Here is a 21113-nt window from a genome sequence, read left to right on the forward strand (position 1 = left end):
CTTCTCTGCTCGTTCTTGCACTTCGTTCAAAGATGTGGGGTATTTTTTCGATATAGATTGGCTAAAAGGTCCCTCTCATAAGCCATTGATGAGACCTATAATGGCGGCCTCTGTTGGTAGGCTTTGTATGTCCAGACATGCTTTGCTGAATCTTTCCATGTAGCTGCGGAGACTTTTCCGATCTCCTTGCTTGATTCCTAATAGACTTGGGGCCTGCTTAGCTTTATCTTTTTGGATAGAGAATCTGGCCAGAAACTTCTTGACTAAGTCGTCGAAGCTTGAGATGGACCTAGGAGGTAGATTGTCAAACCATCTAATTGCTGTCTTTGTTAAAGTAGTCGGGAAGGCTTTGCAGCGAACTGCATCTGAGGCGTCGGTGAGGTACATTCTACTTCTGAAATTACTGAGATGATGGCCGGGATCTGTTGTGCCATCATATAAAGTCATGTCGGGAAGTTTGAAGTGCTTTGGGATTTTGGCCTTCATGATCTCTTTGGTGAATGGGTCTTGGTCTTTACGGGAGTCGTCTTCGTGACCGGATCGAGTTGTCTTGGTCTTGAGATCTACTTCGAGTTTTATGAGCTTGTTCTCTAACTCGCGGCGTCACCTAACTTCCCTTCGTAGGGCTCTCTCAGCTTCTCGTTGATGCTCCACCTCTTTTTCGAGTTGCTTTAAACGATCTTGAAGTGCCTTCATGGCTCCCACATGTGGTGAATCGTTGTTTTTGTTAGGTTGAGAAGTATCTTTTGGTGTAGTGTCCGCATTCTTGTGCGGCGTTCTATCTTCTAGATCCGAATCGTGGTCGTTGTCATGGTCATCTGCCATGGTGGTGGGATGACTTCCAGATTCCCTGGAAACGGCGCCAATGTTCCGAGGGTTACCTGAAACTGTAGGTCGATCTCGAACGAGATCTTCTGTACTGATCGGCGATGATGTGTCCGGCATGTGGGTGGTGGCCAGAGCAGTCGCGTTCGACTTGTTGGTATTAAGCAGGTTTTTTGTAGAATCAAAGTATGAGTTATACCTGAGTGCTCCAGTGTATTTATAATGGTGTACAGTGACCTTTTTAGATAAGATAAGTTAGTTATCTTATCTTATCTTATCTTATCTTATCTTTGAGTGAGGTCATCTTATCTTCAAAGGAACCGCCCTTATCTCTATAGGCTTGGGCTGCCTTTGGATTTGGGTCGTGTTCCTCCATTTGGACCCTTTTTGGGCTTTCCTGGTAATTTGGCCGAGCTCTTTGAGAAGAGGTCGGATTGTCCTGACCTGAAGAGGTCGGTCGTCTTGTCGATAGAACATCCCGGGTCGGACAGCTCGACCCAGGGTATGAACAGGATTTGCAAATTGGTGAAGACCCGAATAAACTGTGGGTTAGAGTTCTACAATATAAGTATTGCAATGGGAATCAAGTGAATGGTAACATTAGAAGTAGGAATACAAATTCAAGTTTTTGGAAAGAACTTGTGAAGTTGTGGTCCATTTTTCAAGAATACTCAATTTAGTATATAGACAATATTCTCAATACATATTTTTGGAATGATTATTGGGTTGAAGGAGAAAAAGATCTAAGATAGTATGTTATAACTCCTTTTTCTTTTTTCTTTTTTTTGATAGTTCTAGTAAGATCCCACAATGAGATAAAGTTCAAACCAATACAAGAGTATATAAGACAAGCAAAGAAAAACAACCACCCACAAAAGAACATATAATATAACTAATCAATACATAATCAACCATCAATATGACTCCAAATCAGTAGGTGTTCATACCCTGGGTCGAACTATCTAACCCGGACTGAATCGACCGACCTCTTCGAGTCAGAACCATCAAACCTCTTCTTAAAGAGCTCGGCCAAGTTTCCAGAAAAGCCCAAATAAGGGCCCAAACAGAAGAACACGACCCAAATCCAAAGGCAGCCCAAGCCTAGAGAGATAAGGGCGGTTCCCTTGAAGATAAGATAAACTCTATTCAAAGATAAGATAAGATAAGATAACTATCTTATCTCTAGAAAGATCACTCCACACTACTATAAATACACTGGAGCACCAATGTATAACTCATACTCTGATTCTACTAAAAAACTGCTTAAAGCCCATGCTAACTTAAGTATCGGAGTCTCTTGCAGGTACCACCACTCTCCGGTGATGAAGGATCAGCAGCATCTCCAGCTCCACCAGATCCAATAAGTCAGACACGACAGCTCCGGCCACCACAGCAGATCTCATCCGAGATCGATCTTTAGTTTCAGGTAACCCTCGGAACATTGGCACTGTTGCCAAGGAACCTGGAAGTCATCCCATCATCATGGTAGACAACCTTGACAACGACCACAATTCTGATTTGGAGAACAGAACACCGCATAAGAACACAGATGTCACACTAGATGATACTTCTCAGCCTAACAAAGATAAGAACTCGCCAAACACAGGAGTCATGGAGGTACTTCAAGATCGATTAAAACAACTCGAAAAAGAAGTCAAATATCAACGGGAAGCCGAGAGAGACCTGCGAAGGGAAGCTAGGCGACGTCGAGAATTAGAAGACAAGCTCCTAAAGCTTGAAGCCGATCTCAAAGCTAAAACTACTCGATCCAGCCACGAAGACAGCCCCCGCAAAGACCAAGACCCATTCAGCAAGGAGATCATGAAAGCCAAAATACCAAAAGACTTCAAACCCCCTGACATGACTCCATATGACGGCACATCAGACCCCAGCCATTATCTCAATAATTTCAGAAGTAGAATGTACCTCACCGACGCCTCAGACGCAATTCGATGCAAAGCCTTCCCGACTACCTTGACAAAGACAGCAATTAAATGGTTCGACAATCTGCCCCTTAGGTCCATCTCAAGCTTTAACGACTTAGCCAAGAAGTTTCTAGCCAGATTCTCCATCCAGAAGGACAAAACTAAACACGCTCCAAGCTTATTAGGAATCAAGCAAGGAGATCGGGAAAGCCTTCGCAGCTATATGGAAAGATTCAACAAGGCATGTCTAGATATACAAAGTCTGCCGACAGAAGCAGCCATTATGGGTTTCATCAATGGCTTACAAGAGAGACCTTTTAGTCACTCTATATCGAAAAAACATCCCACATCCCTGAATGAAGTACAAGAACGAGCAGAGAAATACATCAACATGGAGGAAAACTTTCGACTAGGAGAGACCTCAAAGTCCGGATTCTCCTACTCCTCCCGAGATAAGGATAAAGAGTTTAAGAAAAAAGATCAGCATGGAGAAAAGATCAAGAAATACCATAATTACACCCCTCTTCGGGTGTCTCTTGTAGATGTCTATCGAGAAGTATGCCATACTGAAAGGATACCCCCACCTCGCCCACTCAAAAGCAAGAAAGGAGGAGGAAATCGGACAGAATACTGTGAATACCATTGAATCTATGGACATTCCACCAACGAGTGCTTCAACTTGAAGAATGTCATAGAAAAACTGGTGAGAGAGGAAAAACTAGATCGGTACTTAGCCAGCAAAGCAGATGAGCTAAGAAAAAGAAGAAGGGACGAAGACGTTGGACAAACTGAAGACCACCTCGTACCCCGGAGAGACATGTCCACATGATACATGGAGGATTTGCGGGAGGAGGGATCTCCAAATCATCTCGCAAAAGACATCTTAAAGAAGCATATCATGTCGAGGGAGGAGAAGGAGCACCTGACCTCCCTACTATCACTTTTACTAAAGAGGACGCAACTGGCATCATCTCGGGACATGACGATCCCATGGTCATCACTATCATATTGGCCAACGCTAATCTCCACTGCACACTGGTAGACCAGGGAAGCTTGGCTGACATCTTGTTCAAAACCGCCTTCGACAAACTCGACCTAGAGGAAAAGGAACTCAGAGCACTCAACATAGACTACATTATGATCAACGTGAGTTCAGCCTACAATGCCCTAATAGGTCGGACAACGTTAAATCAGCTCGATGCAGTAGTCTCGACTCCACATTTGTGCATGAAGTTCCCAACCACAGAAGGGATAGCTACGATAAAAGCAGACCAGAAGATAGCGCGCCGCTATTACAACAAAAGTCCGAACCTTAGAGGCAGAGGAGAAGAAATCCACACCATCGAACTCGGGGGAGTTCGAAGGCGGAAAGAACTTCATCCATAACCCGAAGGCGAAATAAAAAAAGTCCAGATCGGAGATATCCCAGATAAAACAACCAATATCAGCACAATCCTAAAAGGAGACGTAAATGAGTCCCTCATACAGTTCTTAAGAAATAATGTTGACCTCTTCGCATGGAAGGCCGCATACATGCCGGGCATAGACCCCAAACTAATGTGCCACAAACTAGCAGTATACCCAGGATCTTGGCCAGTACAGCAGAGATGTAGAAAGCTCGGGCCATAACGATCCCAAGCTGTGGAAGAACAGGTACAAGCCCTACTAGAGGCAGGATTCATAAGAGAAGTCAAGTACCCATTATGGCTAGCCAACGTCGTCTTGGTGAAAAAATTAAATGGGAAGTGGCGGATGTGCACTGACTACACCGATCTCAACAAAGCTTGCCCAAAAGATCCTTATCCACTCCCAAGTATCGACGCTCTGGTGGATACCTCCTCCGGATACAAATACCTCTCGTTTATTGATGCCTATTCGGGATATAATCAAATCCCAATGTACCCACTTGATCAAGAAAAAACCTCATTCTTAACCCCAAAAGCAAACTACTGCTACGTCGTCATGCCATTCGGACTCAAAAATGTAGGAGCCACTTATCAAAGATTAATGAATAAAGTCTTCACAGACCATATTGGGAAAGTCATGGAAGTATACGTGGACGACATGTTAGTAAAGACACAGAACGAGGAATCATTACTGTCCGAACTCACCCAAGTATTCGACACCATAAGAAGACATGGCATGCGACTTAGCCCTGCAAAATGCATCTTCGCAGCAGAAGGTGGCAAATTCTTGGGTTTCATGCTCACACAAAGAGGAATCGAGGTAAATCCGGATAAATGCCGGGCTATACTCGACATGAAGAGCCCGACCTATGTCAAAGAGGTACAACAACTCAATGGAAGATTAGCAGCCTTGTCCAGATTTCTAGCCGGATCAGCAATAGAATCTCTCCCCTTCTACGCCACTTTAAGGAAGGAAAAGAGGTTTGAATGGACAACGGAGTGTGAGCAAGCTTTCCAGGATTTCAAAAGGTTCCTGGGACAACCACCTATTCTAACTCGGCCACGGGAAGGAGAACCACTTGTATTGTACCTCGCAGTAGGAAATCGGGCAGTAGCCTAAGCACTGGTCAGAGAGGATGAAAGCGGACAACAACCTACATACTCCATTAGCAAAGCACTACAAGGGTCCGAACTGAACTACCAAAAAATAGAAAAATTTGCCTATGCTCTCATACTAACGTCGCGACGACTTCGCCCATATTTTCAAGCCCACATCATCAAGGTTCGGACCAGCCAGCCCATAAAAGGCATTTTGCAGAAAACAGATTTGGCAGGAAGAATCTTACAATGGGCAGTCGAGTTGTCTGAATTCGACATTCAATATGAAGCGCGGATAGCCATCAAATCATAGTACCTGGCCGACTTCATTGCAGAGTTTACTGACACTCCGAAAATCCTTACAGAATAGAATCTCTACGTAGACGGCTCCTCGAACAAAACCGGGAGCGGGGAAGGCGTAATAATAGAAAGCAATCAGGGAACCCAAATCGAACTCTCCCTTAAGTTCGAGTTCCCTGCCTCAAACAATCAGGCTGAATATGAGGCATTACTAGCTGGTTTGAAGCTGGCTAAGGAGGTCGGAGCTCAAAAACTTATCATCTTCAGTGACTCACAAGTAGTCACCTCACAAATAGCAGGGAGCTACCAAGCCAAGGATCCCACCATGAAAAAGTACTTGGACAAAATCAGGGAACAGCTCAGACAACTCAGGGAATACGAGGTCCGCCACATACCCCGGGAACAGAATGCTAGAGCTGATGCACTCTCAAAACTAGCCAGCACTAAACCAGGGGGCAACAATAGAAGCCTCATTCAAGAGATACTACAGAACCCGTCAATTTTGGAAGATGAAAAGGTCCTAGCCATAACCGGTCTGGATCAAGGATGGATGACTCCCATAATTAACTACCTCAAAATAGAAATACTCCTTGCAGATAAAAAGGAGGCAAATAGGTTAAAACGGGAAGCACAATATTACACCATTATAAACAATACTCGATATAAGAGAGGGATTTCAACACCACTGTTAAAATGTGTGCCGAATTTCAACACAAAGGAAGTTTTAGAAGAAATACACAGTGGCATCTGTGGCAACCATCTCGGAGCACGATGACAAGTCATCTTAGCCTAGTTTCACTAGCCTTTTTCTTTTGTTTTCAATTGAATTATGAACTTTCTTGAGCCAAAAGCAAGCCAATTGGGTAGATTTTCATGTTTCCTTTGATTTAATCAACCATGTGTGAATTCATGCTATTTCATGAGGTTTTATGCTATAATTGTCATATATTATGAAAGAATGAATATCTCATGATTTTGAGCATAGCTTTGATGTGTTTGGTTGATTAATGATAGGTGAAAAAAGCTTGGAGAAAGGTTGATGCAAGAAGGAATGGCTAGGAGGAGTGACTTGAGTCTTGAATTAATTATGAACCAGGAAGCAAAAGCTGGAGCAAAAGTTAGCCCCTAACTTTTTGGCTAACTTTTGGAATGAAAAACACTCCCTGGATGCACCAAAAGTTTGCGCCAACGTTAGCCCCCTAACTTTAGCTTTCATGATTCCAACCCGGTTCAATTCGGTTCTTCTCCAAACTCCAAGAGCAATCATCCAAGGCCTCTCTCAACCCAATTCCACCAAGAGCAAAGGCCCAATTGAAGGCTTGAAGACCATTTGAAGAAAGTGTATAAATAGATTAGAATTTAAGTTTTAGGGGAGCTTCCCTTTTAGTTTTTCAGAATAGCTTTCTTTTCAGTTTTGCTTAGAGCTCACTTTTATTTTTCTTAGCATTGTTGTTTAATTGAAGAGAATTTGGGAGGAGAATTGATCTCTCTTCTTCCTTGTTCTTGCCCAGCACTCTTTACTTTTCTTGTCTTGGATTTTGGGTGGAGAATTGAAGAAATTCTGTTTCAATCTCACCTTGGAATCTTGTTTAATTTTCTGCTTAATTGAATTTCAGTTTCGGTTACTTGCTTGTTCATCTACTTTCTTTGCAATTTACAATCTCCTTTGCAATTGTTCTTGTTGGATCTAGGAAGGCATTGAGATCTAGACTTGGTTTTCTAGTCTCTTGGGTCCTGAGATCTAAATTCTAATTTTACATCCTCTGTTTACTTTTCCGTTTGAGATCCGATTCAATCCAAGTCTTCTTCTATTTCTCTGCTTGTTGCAATTTTACATTTCCTTGTTTAATTTCTGCAAATCCAACTCCCCATTCCCTTTACATTTCAAGCCATTTACATTTCTTGCACTTTAAGATTTTGCAATTTACATTTCTTGCGTTCTAAGTTTCTGCCATTTAATTTATTGTTCTTTAAGATTCAGCACTTTAATTCCTGTTATCTTTAATTTCATGCCAATTACCCATTCCCTTTACTTTCTGTGCAATTTAAATTCTGCAAATCACAAATCTCTCAACCAAATCTTGATTCGCTTGACTAAATCAACCACTAAACTAAAATTGCTCAATCCTTCAATCCCTGTGGGATCGACCTCACTCCCGTGAGTTATTATTACTTGATGCAACCCGGTGCACTTGCCGGTTAGTTTTGGGTGTTTTGGAGAAATTCATTTCTCCGCAAAAATATCCCATCAGAGCACAAGCTCTCACAAAAAAAGTACTCTGAGCCGAATTCTATTAGCCAACTTTACAAAAGGAAGCAATAGAGTTCGTAAAGACATGTCCACCATCTCAGAAACACGCTAATTTCCACATCTCCCCACCAGAGGAACTCATCAGTATAACCTCACCCTGGCCATTCGCAAAATGGGGACTCGACCTCCTTGGGCCCTTCCCCCAAGGATCAGGACAGGTCAAGTTCCTCATCGTTGGGGTAGATTATTTCACAAAGTGGATTGAGGCAGAGCCCCTAGCTAACGCCACTGCTGAAAGAAGTAGAAAATTCCTATATAGAAACATTGTCACAAGGTTTGGGGTTCCATACTCCATCACCACAGACAATGACACTCAATTTACAGACGTAGGCTTCATAAAATTGGTGGTCTACATGAAAATAAAGCACCAATTCACATCCGTAGAACACCCCCAGGCTAATGGACAAGCAGAAGCTGCCAACAAAGTCATACTGGCTAGGTTAAAACGGAGATTACAGGACGCGAAGGGAACCTGGGCTGAAGAGCTCCCACAAGTCCTATGGGCATATCGGACAACTCCACACTCCACCACAAAGGAATCACCTTTTCGATTTGCTTACGGAATGGAGGCAATGATCCCAGTAGAGATCGAAGAAGGATCGCCCAGAGTGATCCATTACAGTGAAGAGGCCAACTCCCAACTTCAAAGGGAAGAGGCATTGAAACGTCGAATGGCCTCAAGATACAATAAGAAGGTAGTACAGCGAAACTTTGCCAACAACGACCTTATCCTAATCCGAAATGATATCAGAACAAGTCGACCGGGAGAGGGAAAGCTAGCAGCTAACTGGAAAGGATCCTACCGAGTCACAGAGGTACTGGGAAAAGGCTACTACAGGGTGTCCGAACTAGAAGGGCGAGAGCTACCAAGGTCGTGGCATGCCTGCAACCTAAGAAGATTTTCTACAAATCCTCTTTATCAAAACGCATTAATCTGAAAATGCAAAAAATTCATCACCCGATTATAAAGCTACAGATCGGCAAAAAGTGAAAACCAAACTCACTGCTCGATCACGATAAAGATCAACAAAGATAAAAACTGAATTCATCAAAGATCGACCAAGCGAGGATCAAACTCAATTTCTACAAAATCGGCAAGATGAAAAGTGGCAAAAACAGAATAATGCAAGAAGTTATCAAAAAGCAATCCATAGGAAGAGACCTGACGAGGCCTCAATAAAAATGGATTGATAGAAATAACTTAAAGACGAACCGACATAAAGAAGTCGGACCAGTCGACTACAACAACAAAAGTTATAAAAAGTAATCCCTAGAAAGAGGCATGGCCAGCCCTAAAAAAGAGGATTACTAGAAATAACTTAGAAGGGACCGACATGATGAAGTCGGCCCGAGAAAACTACAAAGTTATAAAAAAGTAATCCATAAAAGAGACCTGACAAAGGCCCAAATAAAATGGATTACTAGAAATAACTTAGAAGGGACCGACATGATGAAGTCGGCCCGACAAAACTACAAAAGTTATAAAAAGTAATCCATAAAAGAGACCTGACAAACGCCCAAATAAAATGGATTACTAGAAATAACTTAGAAGGGACCGACATGATGAAGTCGGCCTGACAAAACTACAAAAGTTATAAAAAGTAATCCATAAAAGAGACCTGACAAAGGTCCAAATAAAATGGATTACTAGAAATAACTTCGAACAGACCAAGATGAAGAAATTGGCCGATAGAAGGCATACGCTCTAAGAGATTCAAGTCAAACCTAGAAAGCCATGACCTCAATAAAATCAATCTACAAGTATTATATGAAAGAATGTGAAGAAGACTAGTTGAACAAAGCTAGCTTCGACTAAAGCAGGAAATAAAGCACAAAGGCAATCTAATAAAGAGGTCGGACAGTAAGATTCCAACACTCTCAAGATTCCAGAAAAGTGTCAAAAAGATGCAGACAAGCGTATCACAAAAGAAACAATGTTGCTATAATAACAAACTCAAGAGGCCGCCTGAAGTCAACCCCAAGAAGCTTAAAAAACTACTTTGTTTTTTCTAAATAAAGTTGCTAAAAGAAAAGCAACTAAAATATCCGAAGTCAAATAGACCACCAATTACAAAAATAAGAGTTTAAAAGCCCACAGACCGAGCTATCCACAATACATCAAAGAAAATTATAAAGGATTCAAAGACTCCCCAGTGGCAGCATCTCGGGGTGAAGGAGGACAAGTCTAGAGGGGGATAGCATCGACAGTCCCATCCGCCCGATTTAGGATCTGAACATCAGGATCCGAATCAGGGTGTTCAACCTCAGCTGCAGGCTTGGAAGAAGTCGGAACAACAGAAGTCTTGTGGATGGCACATGGGGGATAGACATCATCATCATCTTCATCCGAGGCAGGAACAATCTTCCCATTTTTCACAATAGTATCTAACCTGAAGAGAGAAAGGTCGAGCTCGGGAGCAAGAACTCAGACCTGATCCTTCAAGTTCTCATAAGCAGTAGTCACACTGCCCACGAGATGGCCCTGAAGCTCGGCATAGTCAGCTCGAGCAGATTTTAAACTCTTACTAAGCTCCATCATCTCACTATAAATCAAGACATAGCTCTCCTTATGCTTCAGCGCCATATCCTCAGCCAACTTCACAGAAGCCACCGCAGCAGTAGCCCGAATCTTCTCACCCTCCAACTCTCTTTCCAGCTTTGTCACCTTCACCTCAAGCTCCTTCTTCAACCCCTTGATCCTGTCGAACTCTGATTTGGCCTTTTCCATAAAAGCTTTGGTCGCATGAATGGGAAGATCTTGGGCAGCTCGATATAAAGCTGCTCCCATATGTGCCATCTTAATACTACTCCGGGTAATAAAGTCCAAATGACAAAGGAGGGAGACATCATCAGTAGGAACAACACCATAAGGAGCAATTTATTGATCAACAAAACCAACAGCATCAAAGTCGGGAGTGTCCAGATTAAAGGGCTCAACAGTCCTCTGTCGTTTTAGAAGAGGGCCGGCAGAGGGAAAAGAGGTAGCAGCAGAAGTCTGGGGGGGATCAACTAAATGGACTTGAGGTGTAGGAATCATCTTCCTCGGACCAACAGTGTTCAAAACAGGCTTCTTGGGAGGAATCTGGGAAAATCCTTCCCCAGCAACTTTAGCCGAGATGTACTGGGCTGCTGTAGCCTTTCTCGCCTTCTTAAAGGCCTTCATGGAGTCATTATTTTTAATCATCTCTGAAAATACACAAGAAACCAAGTTATAAACTGGAAAGAAAAGGAATGAACTCGACAAAATAAACAAGTACAACAAATACAAAAGAAGTTGATCCCTACCCAGCTCAGCTCGGAGAAGTGAGGGATTTCCTAAAAATTTCTTTGTATCAAGATGGGGAGGCTGCCCCAGTTCTCTTCCAACACAGTTACAAAAGCTTGCTCAATTTCATCCAACATCTCCCAAGTATTCCTGGACACCACTACATTCTTTTGCTATTCTAAAGGAAAGCTGGGCTCACCATTCTCATCCAAAAAGAAAGGCCGGGCTCCTTCAATAGCCCGGACCTTAAAAAAGTAGTTCTTAAAATCCCTAAAAGACTCATCATACATAGAAAAACCTTTGTGTCCTTGGGCAGACCTGAAAGAAATCCAAGAAGCTTTCTTTTTGGTAGTCCCAGGTTTGGTCAACACAAAGAGGTAAAGGAAGAGAGTTTGAGAAAGTTTGACATCAAATTCTTGGCAAAGAAACTGAAAGATCTTGATAAAGCCCCATGAGTTCGGATGGAGTTGGGATGGAGCTACATTATACGACCACAACAAGTCGGTCTCAAAGGAGGTGAAAGGAAGGGTGATGTTCATTTGGCTGAAAAAGAAGTCGTACACATAAAAGAAGGGGCGTTCCCCCTGGGTCAGAGAAGGAAAACAAACCCTTTCGTCAGAGTCAGGCGCCACCAATTCATAGTTTTTCTCCTGATCCCTACTACTACAGACCCGGTGATGTTTTCTAAGCTCCACGATATACTCAGAATTAACTACGGAAACACACATCAGGACGAGGGAGTCCAACCAGACGGACATACCCTCAGGGACCTTGGAAGACGTCTCAACAATATTTTTGCGAGAAGACATGATCAACTAGTCCTACAGCAAAGAAAAAGAGAGAAGGACTACTAAATAAACAACTCGGGCATAACAAAGAAAATAGCTCGGACGAAAACAGACACAATAGCAAAAGGAAACCCCAAGACACAACCCAAGGTCCAGGGGCATCCTTTGGAGGCAGTAACAGAGTAGGAACTCAGGAAAAATCTACGACCTACATCCCTCAAAACAAAGGAAGCAACCCCCCCACCCCTTCGACAGCGACATCCCACAAGAAAAAACACAAAATAATCTATCAAAGTTTTTACAGCCTATCAGAAAATATCAAACATCTAAAAATGAAAAGAGGTAATCATAGGAAAAATCTGCGACCTACATCCCTCAAAACAAAGGAAGCAACCCCCCTTTCGACAGCAACATCCCACAAGAAAAAACACAAAATAATCTATCAAAGTCATCGTTTTTTACAGCCTATCAGAAAATATCAAATATTTAAACATGCAAAGAGGTAATCATCAAGGGCACAACCTTCTCTCAAAGTCAGACAGTTCAGCATTTCAAAAGGGAAATCATCAAAGGCGCAAATCAACAAGATACAATCAGAGATAATATCAGCAGTCAAAACCCTAACTAGCAGGAAGCACGAAAAAATCATGCATAGCAAATGAATTCTCAGAGCACATATTTGACCAGATACACGACAAAAGCAGAAAAGATTCAAGCTTTCACAAAATAAAGATCAAAACTTTTCAAACATGAAAGAAAGCAGAAGAAAGAAAACCAAACCTGCAAAAGGAAGGAGACGATGAACGCTGAAGAAGTTAAAAACGGGAAACGAGACCAGGAATCACCTTTCAAACAAGTGAAGCACCAACAACCACCAATGGCGCCACAGAGAGGAGCGTGAAAACGTGAAAACAAAAGTCCCAGATGAGCCAGAAAAAATGGAAGGGAAAGGATGGAGTTACAGTAAGCGAAGAGAAGAAGAAACGGAAGCAAAATCTTTTGAAATCCAATTCAAAATGAAAAAGAGGAGAAAACGGCAAAAAAGAAGAGTTAATAGGTTATTAAAAACCTTTGCACATTTCCAAGGCAAAGAAATACGCGTTCCCAAAGGATAAAGGAAAAGAAAAGTGTTCCGTATTCAGAGGAAAACTCTACGAAGAAGGAATCGACAATGCTCGAGCTCGGCTTCTAAAAAGATTAAAATCCTAAGCCAGGATTCGACCTCAAAAGGAAGACCACACTCAAGCAGGGGCACTGTTCATACTCTGGGTCGAACTGTCCGACCCGGGCTGAATCGACCGACCTCTTCGAGTCAGAACCATCCGACCTCTTCTTAAAGAGATCGGCCAAGTCACCAGGAAAGCCCAAATAAGGGCCCAAATAGAGGAACATGACCTAAATCCAAAGGTAGCCCAAGCCTACAGAGATAAGGGCAGTTCCCTTGAAGATAAGATAAACTCTACTCAAAGATAAGATAAGATAACTATCTTATCTCCAGAAAGATCACTCCACACTACTATAAATATACTGGAGCACCCAGGTATAACTCATACTCTGATTCTACTAAAAACCTGCTTAAAGCCCATGCTAACTTAAGCATCGGAGTCTTTTGCAGGTACCACCACCCTCCGGTGATGAAGGATCAGCAGCATCTCCAGCTCCACCAGATCCAACAAGTCAGACACGACAGCTCCGGCCACCACAGCAGATCTCATCCGAGATCGACCTTCAGTTTCAGGTAACCCTCAGAACAGTAGGTAAGGCTCCTAATTTAGGTCTCTCATGTACTATCCATATCTCACTTTGCTGCATGCATGGCTTGGCCCTTCACCCATGTTCTACACCAATGCTCAATCTCCCATTCTATTGTATTTAGATTCGTATTCTTACCAATTAAAGATCTTTTCATTTCTCACCTTTCAAATACACCAGATAGTTGTTAAGAACACCATAGTCCAAACCTTCTTTTCTCCTCTAGCACTAGAAGCCTCCAACCATGAGTTGAAACAGGATCTGACACCTCCTTGCCATAACCACACAATTCCCCGTCTTTTAATGCACCTCGACCATAACTCCCAGGCCAAGTTACATGAGAAGAATAAGTGATAAATACTTTCTGTCTCACCTCTACATATTGGGCATTGAGCTATTTCTAAAGGAAGAATACTACATCGAGACAACCTTTCTCTTGTGTTGAGCTTTTTTCGCAACACAAACCAATTTAAAAGTTCAACCCATGATAGAAAATGGTTTTTTCACAAGTTTCTTAGAGAAAGCAACTCTCCCTCATCTTCGACCTGTCTGTCTTGTGCATAATATACATGCATGAGGGATTTAACAGAGAAGACACCTGATTTATCATGTATCCTCCCTACCACTCGAAAACTCCACCTTCGCTAAGACTTGAAGAAATTTTTTAAGCATTTCTTCTTCTCAGATTTACAGTGGTCTTTGCCACTATAGATTTCAATTACACCCCAGCCCGTCCTATACCTTAAATTCTCCAAAAACACAATCCTAATATGCTGCCACCATGAACATTCTAGGAAAAGAATCCTTCAGCAGCCCTCTTTTAGCCATCTGTGCACCCAAAACTTTGTTCTCAATCTATCACCAACAACAATCTGGACACCATCCTTATAAATATTAGCCAAACTCACATCCTTGTTTCTAATGTTCATAATATCAAGGAGGAGGAACAGCCACCGCATTGTCCATTGGGTACAGCCACCATCGTAGGAGGAGCAGAACGCAGAAGTCAGCCACCATCGTAGGAGGAGCAGAAAGTAGAAGTAGAATGCAGAGGAGGAGGAGGAGGAGGAGCACCGCGTAGGTTTCACGTATTCAGTAGGTTTCACCATTTCAGCGTCTCAGGGAGGAGGAGATCAGATTCTAGGGCTTTTAGGGCCAATCCTGTCTTAATTTTTTAAGGGGGGGACTTAATTAGGGATAGGGCTTAAAAAAATATGATTTTGTAAATTTTGGGGATATGGACTAGAATTATTTTGGAAGGTTTAGGGCCAGCTCTAGGGTCTTGGGCTCAATTGACACCTCTACAGCCACCATGCCAAAGTCTTCTTGTGGAGTGCTCTTCATAGAAGAATTTTTATACAAACACAAGGCAAGCAAAAATTTTTGGGGATAATGGAAATGTAATTACTGCTAGAGAGAACCAAAAAATTAATTACACTTGATAAGTGATTGTCAAAAAGCCTCGATAATCTAGGTTCATTCACTAAATTTCTACAACAATTCTATGAATCAAATTGGTATGAGTAGATGGAATTAAACCTGAAATAGTAGCTTGGGAGGAGCAACAAATTTGACTAAAAAGATCTCTTCATTGTAACGTGTTAGAAGCTCTGGTATTGAAGAAACAAAGAAGCCCATGAAGAGAGATACAAGAGACCATATCAGCCTCATGGAAATCATCAATTAAGTGACACAGATTAAATAAATAATGGATAATTTTCACCTGATTGAGAAGAGAATAGTGATTAGGGAGATCGACATATGCTGGACATCGCCCCTGCCAGGATGGGTAAAGCTAAACATGGATGGCTCGTCGCAGAAAAGTGTAGACAGTGCTGGATGTTGTTGACGTATTAGAAATGAAGAGGGAAGATGGGTGGTTGAGTTCACCTCTATAATATCGGCAATTGCTCGATGTTCAAAGCTGAGCCCTAGGGCATTTTTGAAGGATTAAACATGGCTTGGGCAATGGGTATAAAAAGAGTAGTGGTTGAATGTGACTTTGCAGCTGTTGTAAAATTTTTAAATGGGAAAAGAAACCAAGCATCCTAATTCTTTTGTCAGAAGGATTTTTAAGCTAAGAAAGAATGATTGGAGAATTTATTTTGTACAAATTTATAGAAAAGGTAATAAATGTGCTGATTACCTGGCTAGAAAAAGCTTAGATTTAGAGGAAGATTTTTTTGTTCTATGACACTCCACCCCCAGAGTTAGTTAGCATCTCAATGAGGATGAGAGAGGAGTCACCTTATCCCGTATGATTTGTAACTAATTTTTTTCTTTTGTTGTCATTTTTTTTGGACATTTTTTTATACTAAAAAAATAATTGTTAATAGTGGTGAGACTCTAAAAGTAGTGAGAATTTTATTAGCCTTATAAATTACATTTCTAAATTAGAGTATCATTGGAGATAGTAGATGAAAAATTCTCAAGTAGAGTTTATGAGTGTGTGGTGTGAGTTATATGACAAAAAAAAATTGCTAACCTAATGCATAAATAAAAGATTTGCAAACATTTGACCGAAAAGAAAAAATTGCTAACAAAATCTTGAAAAACAAGACTCATTTTAAAGCAGATTGTCACGGTAAATTTTAGAAGGTTAGATTTAAGGGTGTTTGTATAATTTTTTGGAGTGTTTGAGAATGCTCTAGATGGTTCCAGAATATTCTAGAATGTCCTAGAAGATCCTGGAATACCCTAGAAGATTCTAGAAGACTCTGAAAGGTCATAGAGTATTCTAGAAAAGTGTGAATGTATGTAGGAATATGAATAGTAGTATGGAATAATCTAGAAGTATTTAGAAAAATATAGCAGTATAGATATTTGTAGTGAAGGTTTTGGATGATCACTTTGGACTGTTCATTAGATTTAATTCTAACCATCCATTGAGGAGGTGGATAGCTATAAATAGGGAGTAAGAGTTAGAGTTTAAGTGCGTGAGTCATTTGTAACAAATACTTGAGTGATAAAGTGTTCTTTCCACCAAAGCTTCCTTTTTGTTGTGTTCTTAGCTTTCTTGCTAACTATTTGAGAGTTAGGCTGACTTGGTCTTAGCTCAAGAGGTTGAGTAAGTCCGAGTACCGTCACGATAGCGTTGGAATGTCCAAGGCCGTGACAATTTGGTATCAGAGCAAGGTTCGAGAGGGAGCATAAGTGGTTTGTGGGTATGACTTCTAGTGTAACTATGAAGCATGTTGAGTCTCAAAGGGGAAGGGATGCTATTCCTTCTCAATGGGGAGGCAAGAAGGCCTGTTTTTCAAGTGAGCCTAGAGGTAAGGACTCTAACTTCTTAGAAGAAAGAGTTTCTATGTTAGAGAATGTTCTATTCTCTATGGATGAGCACTTCCAAAGGATAGAACATGATAAGGAAACCCTCGAGACTCACGTGTTAGGAGAACTAGATGCTTTCAATGAAAGCATGCTCCAAATCAAAGAGAAGCTTGAGAATTTGTTGAAGCTATTTGAGGAAGTTCGAGGAGGCAAAATCTCGACCAACTATTATAAGGGAGACGACAAAGATTAATCTCCCAAAGCCAAAGGAGTTCAAGGGCGTGAGGGACGCTCAAGATGTGGAGAACTTCCTATGGCAAATGGAGAGGTATTTTGAAGGCTAAGGGGTGGTCGAAGAACCAATAAAGGTACGCACTGTAGCTCTCTACCTTTCTGATAATGCTACTTTGTGGTGGAGGAGAAAGTGAGCAAATACAGAAAAAAGGTGCTTGCAACATAGCCACATGGAAAGATTTCAAAAGGGAGTTAAAAAGATAATTCTTCTCTGAGAATGTGGTTTATGAAGTAAGGAAGAAGTTGAGGGAGTTGAAGCACAATAGTACGATTAGTGACTACATAAAGGAGTTCACTACTCTCACGCTTCAAATTTCCAACTTAGCATCAGAGGATGCATTGTTCTTCTTCATTGATGGACTCGAACCTTGGGCAAAGCAAGAATTACAAAGAAAGAATGTTAAGGATGTTGATGAGGCCATCGTGGTGGCCGAATCACTCACTGAGTATCATAAGGGAGACTCTAAATCCAAGTCTTCCTCCAAATCTAGTTCTACTAAAGGAGGCTTTCGTGCCCAAAGGAGGATGCTTCGTGTGAAAGAGACCACAACAAATGAAGGACTATCCCAAGTTAGGGACTCTGGCATCTATCGCCGAGGAACGAGAGGCTCAATCTCAAGTAACTGATTGTTTTGGATCTATCCAACTCATAAATATTGTAAAAGGCAAAGAGGCAAGCACTGCAGAAAAGAAATGCTTGATGTATGTAAAAACTTTTATCAATGAAAAACCCGTCACGGCTATGATCGACACTGGTACTACACACAACTTCATCATGCCTAATGAAGCAAAGAGGCCTGGGTTGAAGATCACCGAAAAGAATGGTTGGTTCAAACCCATGAAGACCAAGGGTGAACCCCTTAAGGGAATAGCAAAAGGGGTTGAGATGACTTTTGGTTCTTGGAAGGGTCTTGTGGATTTCTCAGTAGCACCCATGGACAATTTCAAAATAGTCATCGGGCTTGATTTGCAAAGAAAGGCAAATATAATACCTATGCCATACTACGACATAGTATGTGTCATGTAGAAAGGGTCTCCATGCGTGGTCCCTACAGTCTCTAAAGCTGAAGGACTACCGATGCTTTCTGCCATGCAAGTCAAGAAACGGTTTAAGAAATGAGAGATTACATATTTGGATCTATTAATGAAGTCATTGAAGAAAATAAGGATGTAATGTATCCCGAGTTACCAAAACAACTACCACCTAAGAGAAAGGTGGACCACAAGAATGAATTGGAGTTAGGAGCGAAACTGCTTGTCTCAGCACCATACAGGATGGCAGCCATTTCCATGGTCGAAGGAGAAATTTTGCATACCATCAAAGAAGGGTTGCATCATGATCCCTTAGCCAAGAAATTGGTGGAATTGGCTAGAAAAGATAAGACTAAACAATTTTGGCTAGAAGACGACCTTCTCTACACTGAAAGGAGAAGATTATACGTATCCAAATGGAAAAATCTAAGGAGAAAATTAGTGAGAGAATGCCACGACACCAAGTGGGATGGTCACCAAGGTCAGCGAAGGACCTTTACACTCATTGAATCTTCTTATTATTGGTCTCAAATGAGAGATAAAGTGAAGAGCTATGTGAAGACTTGTCTTGTATGCCAACAAGATAAGATTGAAAACAAGACACCAAGTGAATTGTTGGAACCTTTGCCTCCATCAGAGAGACCATGGAAAAGTGTCTCTTTAGATTTCATCTCTATCTTACTGAAGTTCGAGGGGTTTTGATCTATTCTCGTGGTAGTGAATCGATTTTTGAAGTATGCTACTTTTATACCTGCCTCTACTGACTGCACTGCAGAGGAAGCAACACGACTGATCTTCAAGAATGTGGTGAAGTAATGGGGATTGCCTAAGAGCATCATTAGTGATCGAGATCCACACTTCACAGGATGACTATGGACAAATCTATTCAAACTCATTGTGTCAAAGCTTCATTTTTCAACAAGCTTCCATTCTCAAACCAATAGGTAGACTGAGAGAGTGAATGCCTTACTCGAGTGTTACTTGAGGTATTTTGTAAGCGCTAATCAGAAGGATTGGACAAAACTCCTCGACATTGCTCAGTTCTCATACAATTTTCAAAGGGACGAGTCTACAGGGAAGAGTCCATTTGAGATTGTGACCAGACAACAGCCGCTTACACCACACTCTCTTTTTTCCTCTTACTCAGAGAAGAGTCTAGGAGCTTATCATATGATTAATTCATGAGAAGAACAAGTAGATGTCACTCGTTCTTACCTCGATAAAGCTACAAAGAGGATGAAGAAATGGGCAGATAAGAAGAGGAGACATGTAAGCTATTAAGTGAGAGACAAGGTTATGATTAAACTTCTTCCACAACAGTTCAAAGCCTTTCACAAAGTTCATAAGGGCTTAATCCGCAAATACGAAGGGCCATTTGAGATCATTGGATGTGTTAGGGAGGTTGCTTGCAAAGTAGAATGTCCCTCCCTCTATGAAGATCCACCTGGTCTTCCATGTGAGTATGCTTAAACTATATCATGAAGACCAAGATGAACCGAATAGAGGTGAGTCGAGTCGTATTCCGCCTGTGGTGATTAGATCCTTTGATAAAGAAATCGAAGAGATCTTAACTAATCGCGTCATGCGACGAAGAGGAGTACCACAAGTATCCAATACTTGATCAAGTGGAAAGGACTCCCGATAACCGAAGCTAGCTGGGAAGCTCGTGAATATCTGTAGCAATTCTAAGAACACCTAGAGCGCTATCATGAACAGAACGCGACGAAGACGTCTGCACATTAGGTGGGGGAGAATGTCACGGTAAATTTTAGAAGGTTAGATTTAACAGTGTTTGTATAATTTTCTAGAGTGTTTGAGAATGCTTTAGATGGTTTCGAAACGTTCTAGAATGTCCTAGAAGGTCCCGAAATACCCTAGAAGGTTCTAGAAGACTCTAAAATGTCATAGAGTATTCTAGAAGAGTGTGAATGTATATAGGAGTATGAAGAGTAGTATGGAACACTCTAGAAGTATTTAGAGAAATATGGTAAGATAGATATTTGTAGTGAAGGTTCTAGATGATCAATCTGAAAACTAAGAAAAAGAAACATATAAAATTATTAAAAAAACCATCCAAAATCCAAAACAAAGAAATATCCAAAATATAAGAAAAAATATCTGAAACTTAGGAAAAAGAAACATCCAAAATCAGTAAAAAGAATAATCCAAAACCAAATAGAAGAAAATAACATCCGAAACGTAATAAGATCTAGCAAAAAATGAGATATCCAAAAACTTTTTAAAAGTTCTTTAGAGAGAACTTCAATTCAAATTATCATGAGAAACATCCAAAACATAATGAAAAAATCTAAAGCTATTTTAAAAATTCTAAAATTATTTAAAAAAATTTAAAACCTAACAAAATGATACATCCAAAATTATTAGAAAAGAAACATCCAAAACTATAAAAAAATCCAAAACCTAAGACAAAAAACATCCAAAAATAAGAAGAAAGATGTCATGGTAGCGACAGACGCATGGAGAAGAAGAAAGTCATTGTCGGCGACCTACAACTCGAGGCGAGGAGGCAGCACGCAATGAATGCGAAGTGAAGGAGGGCGGATGACATAGCTGCTTTTGATTCGGAGCGCGACGTCGTGGTATGGATGAAAGGAATCCACGGACGATGAACGATGGGATGTGAGGATGATGAAGTGGAGACGCGATGGTAGTTATCTACTCTGCGCAAACGGCGGCAGCAAAAGATACAAGGACAATCGACAATAGTGCGCGAGGATGGTGTGGGATGTTGGGGAGAAAGATGCACCGCGTTGATTTTCGAAAAAGAGAGATTAGAATTTGTGATGTTCTTTTTAGTGTGAGTGAAAATGGAATCAAAGAAACAAA

The 21113-nt window shown here is 41.2% G+C and overlaps 1 long non-coding RNA gene across 1 annotated transcript; it reads left to right on the forward strand.

Annotated features, from left to right (window-relative positions):
• Window positions 1356-15091, forward strand: LOC110263512. The gene is made up of 2 exons (XR_002349300.1): window positions 1356-1762; window positions 13676-15091. It is a non-coding gene; the product is annotated as an uncharacterized LOC110263512 (long non-coding RNA).

The sequence above is a fragment of the Arachis ipaensis genome, chromosome B06, assembly GCF_000816755.2.
Source record: "Arachis ipaensis cultivar K30076 chromosome B06, Araip1.1, whole genome shotgun sequence".
Lineage (NCBI taxonomy): Eukaryota > Viridiplantae > Streptophyta > Magnoliopsida > Fabales > Fabaceae > Arachis > Arachis ipaensis.